This window comes from Pinus tabuliformis, chromosome 1_1 (assembly GCF_031772625.1).
Source record: "Pinus tabuliformis cultivar Carrire ecotype Pingquan chromosome 1_1, CPIR1, whole genome shotgun sequence".
In the NCBI taxonomy this organism is placed as follows: Eukaryota; Viridiplantae; Streptophyta; class Pinopsida; order Pinales; family Pinaceae; genus Pinus; species Pinus tabuliformis.
Genome location: NC_142297.1, coordinates 859,333,006 through 859,342,694, shown reverse-complemented (window position 1 = coordinate 859,342,694; position 9,689 = coordinate 859,333,006).

The window sequence follows — 9,689 nt, the reverse complement described above, 5'->3', positions numbered from 1 at the left end:
AGCAATAGGAACAGCGGCCTGCGAAATAGATTTGGGTTTGCTCCTCGACTGTAAGGTAAGCAATGACTAAAGATTATGTTTAGGGTTTGAGTTCTTTTTTCTCAATATGTAATATCATGCATAAATGCCCCATTTGCCCCGGTTGTTCTTGTCTCCTGTTGCCATCCATTTTTTTGAAATCTTTTTATCGCTTTAATGCATGCAACACAGAGATAAAGTGTTTGTGTAATTTAGGGAAAACCGGTGTGAATTCCACCCTAGGGTAAAGAGTGTGCCTTGCATCTCTTAGTGAAATCATAACTATAATTGTATGTTAAATTGGTATGTCAATTGACTTTGATTTCTAATATCTTTTTTCGATGGAATACACATCTTGAGGAAACCCTTCAAGCACTTCCCCTTATTTCGAGGATGGTACTCGGGGTAAACTGTCTGATTGTAGTTTTGGCAACCTAACCCAACGAGGTCATCAAGTGAGGCCCAATAATCAGGTAGCTAGGATGGGGTCTTGATCCCATGACTTCCTACTTGTAGTCCATGGCATTCAACCACTCAAGCTAACATTTTAGTTTATACACACATATGTAATGTGAATACATGACTTCCACCCCGAGGTGAAGAGTGCACCTTGCATCTCTTAGTGAAATGATAGCTATAATTGTAAGTTGAATCGATATGTCGTGCTTTTCCATATGTTTCGATGGAATACACATCTTGATGAAACCCTTTGGGCACTCCCTCATTTTGAGGATGGTACTTGGGGTAAACTTGTTGGTTGTAGTTTTGACAACCTAACCCAACAGGGACATCAAGTGAGGCCCAATAATACATAGAGGTAGCTAGTCACGGGGACTTGATCCCATGACTTCCTAGTTGTAATCCATAGCATTCAACCACTCAAGCCAACCCACTGGGCTAACATGCTATTTCATTTGTGAATAATAAAGATAATACATAATAGGACTAACAAGTTCAAGCTATTCCATTTGTGATAATAAAAATAATACATAATAGGACTACAAAGTTTCAGAGTTGTCAAAAGTTGGGGTCGTTGACATTTCAAAATAATCTATCATTAAACTTTGGATTTTAGGATTAATAAACCATCATTAATAACCTATGGTGTTGTTGAACATTTTGATTACTTTGGTTGTCGGGTGCACACTAAAGAATTATAGGTTGCATATAATTATTGGTTGTCTCATTGCTTAGCTTTGGTATTGGAGGTAATGAACTGTTTACAACAATGTTGAAACAAAGTTGGAACATTTGGTGGGTTTTGGTCAAATGTATGGTAGATAGATTGAGCTCTTGATTGCATGCCTTATATGAATGTCTCGCCCAAAGATTGTGCCTCCTGCCCTTTCTATTTTGTTTGTGATGCCATACAAATAGTTTAGGTCGACATCCTTGGCTACTACTTATAATCTCTAGACAAACTATGAACTTCAATGATGAGTTTTTGTGATGAAATGGCCCACTTTCCACATAATTTTCTTGGGGATTTGTTAATATTGCTAGTCAAAGTTGTTTCTTTTTTGTACTTTTCCTTTTTATGATTCATGAGCTCATCCATTTCTTTCAAGTGAGTTTTGTTGTTGCTTTTTGGTGGATTTGAATTTGTCTAAAACATCTCAATTACATGCTTTTCTTGTGAAGTTTTTTCATTCAATTTTGTGATAGTAGTTTCAACATTCGTAGCATATGAATTTATGGGATGCAGGTTATTTTCCTTTTCTAATGATTCAATTTTATTTTTTTCTCTTTTTTTTTTAAAGAGGAAAGGAAACAACAGAGGATACTTATATTTGTTGCAAGAGTTTGCTTTCTAATCATCTTTTATCTTCATGTTAATTGCCTAAATATCTACACGCCAAGGAGTTCTTTGTGTCTTCATCATTCCTTATAGTTCATGAAAACTTTTCTTTTTTTATAAATCTCTGCATTATGCCTTTTTATTGTAAATTTAGAAATTATACCTCACATTGGAGGTTTCTTGGACAACATTTCCTCACTTGAACTCCAACACGAGGCAGCCCAAGAGAAAATATATCAAAGGGCACACTTTTCCAAACATATACCAGATCTAAATCACTTTATTTACAACAATAAATCTGCTGTCTTATCTTCTATATATATGTTAAATAACTTAAAACAATCTCAGCCCTATGTTATGTCAAATTGACATGATCAACGAGTGTTGCAAATTACCAAATCAAGTGCTAGAATTTCTAAACCATGGTGAACAGATTTTGCATTAAAAAAATTCCTACTGAAAACTAACTTAAACAATTTCAGCCCAATGTTATGTCACATTGACATGATCAACGAGTGTTGCAAATTACCAAATAGGTGCTATAATTTCTAAACCATTGTGAACAGATTTTGCATTAAAAGAATTCCTACTGAAAACTAAACAACGCAAAAACTGAAAGCCACTTAAACCTGCACTTTGTACTTATGCAAGAATCTATAAATAGATACTGTAAAAGTTATATAGCAGAAACTCAATAGAAATGTGTTACTACTATTCATTATTTTTGAAAATTAAAATGTGCTATAGGAAAACAGTGAACTTATTTTTTTTAAGCTGTGGTTCACGGTCACTGAGTGGCCGCTACATCCACGGGAAAATAGCGGGGCAGATCCACCTGAAGGGATCTGCCCGTCGGCCAATCTTAACAGGCCTAACCCCGAGGGTGTCGAGGAGATTTGACCCTGTGACCTCCCAAATTGGGAAAGTGCTTTAGCAACGGGAACTCGACCATTTGAGCTATCCCTTGGGGCTAAAAACAATGAACTTATTATTGTTAAACTAAAAACTTAATAATTCATTAAACCTTTCTTGTTGCATTCTCCTTTTTTAGATTTGAGATGATATGAAGCATGCGAGCATGCATCCTTAACTAATAGGTTGCATGCACTTTTCTAAATTGTGTAATCGCATATTTCATTTTTAGCTTGCAATATCTTCTTCATGTTAGTTCTTGGAATCTTGGAAAGTGTGTCCAACTCTTGGGTGCACTTATAGCAGAAGAAGGTATAGTTGCAGGTATAGACAAATAACAATTCAACAAAAGAGCTGCTTGAACATGTCTCTACTGCAGTAGAAATATAGCAAGTATAGTAGGCTTGTATAGGCCTATGTAGTACTCTTAATAAATTAGTAAAACATTGACTTTTGTGCAACATGTTGGTTTGAATAGAAAGCAATCTTGTATTGATCTGTTAAGACTACCACATAGGCCTATAACACTTGTTATACATTCTATTGCAATATAGACATGTTGGAGCACCTTTTTTGTTGAATTGTCATTTGTTTGCACTTGCACTTGTACCTTTTTGTGGCACATGTGTGTCTAAGTCTTGGACACACTTTCCTAGGTACTAAAAACTAACATCAAGAATACAATGCAAGCTGAAAATCAAATATGCAATCACAATATATATATATATATATATATATATATATATATAACAAACAGAGTAATGATACCTGCTTCTTGTGGTTGTTTGCTGGTGGTTAATGTTTTCATGTTTTCCTTATCTAAGGTTTTGGAGAGCTCAAAGATTGTACCAGTTTGTAATAAGTCATGTGTACATGTACTTGAATTATAACAAATTGGTACAATCTTTGAGCTCTCCAAAACCTTATATAGTAAACCATGAAACCACAACCACCTCCAAAGATCCACAATAAGCAAGCATTAACACTTACAAGTCTTTCTTTGATCCAGGTGGATATTGGTGGCCACCTGCCAAGTCCACCTGGACCCCCACCATTGTCTTTCTCAGCATTTTCAGTTTCCTTAATTGTAGCACAACTTACTATTTTTAGCAGTTTTTCGGGTCCTGAACTTCCGGAGCTGTTTTGAGGCCCTAAACGACGTTTTTTGGGGAATCCGGGGGCAACATGGGTTCAATGTTGCCCGTTCCAACAATGGTAGTACTCGGATAGATCTTTCTAACGAGCTATCGTATGCGTCAAACGAAGATCATATGCCAAAGTTATGACCCCGGGAAGTTGATGTACCAATTTACCCCAAACGGGGCCCACAGTTTGGCGTTTCATCTCCTAGGGCTAGGTTTTGGAATGTTAAGGGTTTTTTATTGTTCCTCAACAATAAATAGGCCTTCGAGCCTCATTGTAACACAGTTCAGAGGCATGTAGCCATCACATCTCTTCTCAGAGATAAGCTACCATCGCCCTAGCTGGTTTATTTCCATTTCTGGTTGTAAGCATATTTCAGTATTTTCCATTAATGAAATGAAGTATTATTTCTACTGCATCTTTGTGTATATGGTTATCTCTGTAATTTGTTGCGTTCCTGTTTAAATCCGGACCAGTGGTATCAGAGCGGTCTGCTTTTTTCTCTGTTTTTCTTTGCATGTCCCCAACAAGGTCGGGATATAAGGAGTTAGGTCTTGAACTGGTTGAACCTTTGCAAGACCAGCCTCGCAAATCCCGACGGCCTCCCATGGGGGACGAGAAGAAAGACGAGGGGGCAGGAGATCCCATCAAAATCTTGCTCGAAGAAGCCCTCGAGTGACAACGGAACGCGATGATGGACAACTTTGCCCAGATCCTTCAGCGGCTACCCAGAAGCAACGCATCGGCTTCCAGCAGCTACTCTGGAAACGCCACACCCTTTAAGGTACAAGTTAATTTTGAAATCCCCATATTCGAGGGTCAGATAGACGCAGATGCCGTAGATAAATGGTTAAATCTGCTAGAGGGTTATTTTTCTGTTCATGAATTTTCGAGTCGGGAAAAGATTGTTTTTGCTCTCCTCAAAGCAGCCCCCCACGTCAAGGACTGGTGGGAAACCTACTGCGAGCAGAAGGATGAAAGTACTGGCTCACTATTTTCAGCCGCACCACCTGGGATTCGTTCCGGGATGCCGTCAAGGAGCAGTACTACCCTGTTGGAAGCTATGAGGATGAATACATAAAGTGGACCACGCTGCGGCAGGGAAGGGACCAAGACGTGCCGGAGTTCACCAATCTTTTCCATACCCTTCGCACAAAGTTGGGTATCAAGGATTCGGAGCAACATTTGATACTCAAATACCGTGGCTGCCTGCACAAGTACATCCAAGAAGAAATACAATTCCTAAACATCCCCTCGCTCGGCGCAGCATACCGATATGCCGTCAAGGTCGAGCAGAAGTTTAAACAAAAGAAGCGAGACTTTGGATCTGCGAATCCAAAGCAGGGGAAAGGTGCCCCGAAACCACAGAACAAAGGACAAAGCCAAGGCGGGACAACCCAAGACAACCAGTCGAAGCTGCAAGCAAAGAACAGCGCCGCGAAGCCGAGAAAGGACACTGGAAAATGGTGCGAGTTCCATAAGAGCCCCACTCACAACACAAGTGAGTGTCGGGCCAAGCAGTCACTGGTGGTTGAGCTAAAGGTTTCAGAATCAGATGCATGTTCCGACTCTGAGTCAGAACCCGATAAGGGGTATGAAAAAGGGAAGCAGATCATTGATGCGGATCCCAGCGCCACTGTTGCTACTGCAAAGATCCAGAAAAATGAACCCGAAGATCCAGAGGAGGAGGAGCGTCTCTTCCACTCTCAGATGTCGGTAAAGGGCTCCCCGATACAGTTCATTGTTGATGGCGGGAGTCAAAAGAACCTCATTTCGGCAGAGGTCGTGAAGCGGTTGGGCTCACCGACCATGGCACATCCACAACCATACACCATTAGGTGGCTTCACCAAGGACGAGATCTTCGCGCGAGCCAGCAGTGTCGCCTTCCATACAACATCAAGCCCTTCACGGATGAGGTATTGTGTGACATTGCTCCCCTTGAAGTTTGTGATGTATTACTAGGACAACCATACTTGTGGAAGCGACATGCTGTGTATGAATCAAGGCCCCGTGCTGTTATTATTACATTGGGAAATAAGTTGTTCAGGATACCAGAGGTAGCACCACCTGCCGCCATCTCTTTGATTACTGCAAAACAATGCAGTAAGATCATTTCCAAAACCAGGAAATTTGTTTTCCTGATGATACGCCCTCAAGGAAAGAAGAAGACAGTGGCCGCGGCCTCCAGACGGGGTCCCTCTGCACGACAACTACAGATGGACAAGATTGTGGAGGAGTACGAGGACATCTTCACCTCCCCGGCAGGGGTTCCTCTGCGCTGTCAAGTCAAGCACTCCATCGATCTGACCCCAGGTGCGCCGCTACCCAATGGACCAGTTTATCGGCGCTCTGTTCTGGAGAACGATGAAATCAAGAGGCAGATTCAAGAGCTCCTGCAGAAAGGACACATCCGTCCGAGTTCATCGCCCTGTGGGAGCCCGATCGTGTTGGTACAGAAGAAGGATGGGACGTGGAGACTCTGTATTGACTATCGGGCGCTGAACAAGATCACTGTCCGTAATAGGTACCCGATCCCGCGGATTGATGACCTCCTAGACCAACTAAAGGGGGCGAAATATTTTAGCAAGATCGATCTGAAGTCAGGATATCACCAGGTACCAATCGAACCCTCTGATGTGTGGAAGACATCACCAACTCTTCGAATGGTTGGTCATGCCTTTCAGATTGACGAATGCTCCTGCAACCTTTATGAGGCTAATGGATGACATCTTGCGGCCATTCACCAACTCCTTTGTAGTAGTATACTTGGATGACATTCTGATCTTCAGCCAGAGTTGGGAAGAGCACCTCCACCACATCCGACAGGTTCTCCAAACACTGCGGCAACACCAGCTATGTGCCAATTTGGAGAAATGCACTTTTGGCATGACCCAGGTTCAGTATCTGGGATACATCATTGATGAACAGGGGGTGCATGTCGATCCAGCCAAGATCCAAGTCATTCGGGATTGGCCCTCTCCAACCACTCTAACAGAGCTCCGCAACTTTCTAGGTCTTGCCAACTTCTACCGCAGGTTTCTGTTGGGGTTTTCTCATATTTCTTGGCCCTTGAGTCAGGTCACCAAGGGAGGGGCGAAAGCAAAGTTCTTTTGGTCTGAATCTCAACAGAAGGCATTCATGGAGTTGAAGGATCGCCTCTGCACGACACCAGTGCTCGCGTTACCAGATTTACAACAACCATTTGAGGTGCAGACAGATGCCTCTGACTATGCTATTGGGGCAGTCCTTACTCAACATGGACATCCAGTGGCATATCATAGTGAAACACTTTCAGACACAGTCCGGAAGTACCCCACTTATGATAAAGAGATGTATTCCATTGTACAGGCCTGCCGACAATGGAAGCATTACATTTTGGGGAAAGAAACGGTCATCCACACAGACCACCGACCCCTGCAGTTCATGCAGACCCAAGGGAAATTGCAGAATGATCGCCATCAGAAGTGGTCTACATACCTGCAACAGTTCCACTTGAATATCAAGTATAAGAAGGGCAGCACCAATAATGTTGCAGATTGCCTCAGTCGACCACCGATCATGGCGTTAACCACCGTGCTCAACTTTTGTGGGCACGAGACTTCTGATTGGCCACTTCTATACAAAAGCGACCCAGAATTCGGCCACACATACCAGACACTCTTGGAGGGTCGGCGGGTTGCAGATTTTCACCTCCAGGATGCCCTATTATGCCACCTCGGTCACCTTTGTGTTCCTTCAAGCGAGCGTGCCAAGATGATTTGGGAAGCACACTACAGTCGGGCTACTGGGCATTTCGGGGTCGAGAAAACTGTGGCAGTACTGCAAAATTATTTCTATTGGCCGAATCTTCGACAGGATGTTGGGAAGTACATCAGATCATGTACTGCCTGTGCCATTGCCAAACCGACCATTAAGAAGCACGGCCTCTATACCCCGTTGCCTACCCCTAGTCGACCTTGGGAATCCATCTCCATGGATTACATGTCAGGCCTTCCTTCCACTAAGCATGGAAATGAATGTGTTTTTGTGGTCGTCGACAGGTTCTCGAAGATGGCCATTATGGTGGCCTGCAAGAAGAATATCACAGCAGAAGCCACTGCTAAACTCTTCTTTGAACGAGTGTGGGTGCACTTTGGGATCCCACAGTCTATCATCTCAGATCGGGACAGTCGGTTTCTCAGCGCATTTTGGTCCAGTCTCTGGTCAATGCTGGACACCAAACTCACGAAGTCCACAGCCTTCCATCCTCAAACTGATGGCCAGACAGAGGTTGTCAATAGGATGATTGTGCACATTCTGCGCATGTATAACTCAAAGCATCCACGCACATGGGACGAGAGCCTCCCCTATGTTCAGCACAACTACAACCGAGCTCTTCACAGCTCCACTGGCCATAGCCCTTTTCAGGTGGGTTTGGGATTCCAGCCACTATGCCCCATTGATGTGGCCATGCCACTTGCAGCTACTCACATGAATTCAGCTCATGTCCAGTCCGAAACAGATAAGACCACCAGCTTCATTGAGCGCATCCAACATATTCGCGAGCAGGTCCATGACATTCTTGAGAAATCAAATGCCAAGTACAAGCAGCGACATGATCAACATCGGGTGCCACACAAGTTTCAGGTGGGCGACAAAGTCTGGTTGCATTTGCAAAAGGAATGCCTTACTGGAGCCTATCGGAAATTGAGACCACTCCGATATGGTCCTTACACCATTACTAAGGCTATGGGAGACAATGCATTTGAGCTCAGCATTCCCCCATTCCTTGGCCTGCACCCAGTGTTCAATGTGGACCGCCTTCGGCCATACTTTCCACCATTGCTAGACACATCCGACATTGCAGAACAACTCAAACCCACAGAATTAAATCCAGATTGCATGGAACAAGCTGCAACTGATCGGATCATGGACACACAGATCAAGAACACTCGCCAACAGAATATCCAACTGTATCGAGTTGTCAAAGCCGGCCAACTCCTTCAGCAGGGCAAGTGGCTCACCAGGGAACAGGTTCAGCAAAAGTTTCCGCATCTCATGGAGGAGCTCAACGCAATGGGGACCATTGCTTCCTAAGGGGGGAGGAATGATCCAGGTGGATATTGGTGGCCACCTGCCAAGTCCACCTGGACCCCCACCATTGTCTTTCTCAGCATTTTCAGTTTCCTTAATTGTAGCACAACTTACTATTTTTAGCAGTTTTTCGGGTCCTGAACTTCCAGAGCCGTTTTGAGGCCCTAAACGACGTTTTTTGGGGAATCCGGGGGCAACATGGTTCCAATGTTGCCCGTTCCAACAATGGTAGTACTCGGATAGATCTTTCTAATGAGCTATCGTATGCGTCAAACGAAGATCATATGCCAAAGTTACGACCCCGGGAAGTTGATGTACCAATTTACCCCAAACGGGGCCCACAGTTTGGCGTTTCATCTCCTAGGGCTAGGTTTTGGAATGTTAAGGGTTTTTCATTGTTCCTCAACAATAAATAGGTCTTCGAGCCTCATTGTAACACAGTTCAGAGGCATGTAGCCATCACATCTCTTCTCAGAGATAAGCTATCATCGCCCTAGCTGGTTTATTTCCATTTCTGGTTGTAAGCATATTTCAGTATTTTCCATTAATGAAATGAAGTATTATTTCCGCTGCATCTTTGTGTATATGGTTCTCTGTAATTTGTTGCGTTCCTGTTTAAATCCGGATCATTCTTGGCTTTGAGATCAAACTTGTATCATAGAAGTTCTCCACACTACCATTGTTGTTTTACTTAGTGTTTGAAAATTAACACTTACAAGTCTTTCTTGGCTTCGACATCAAACT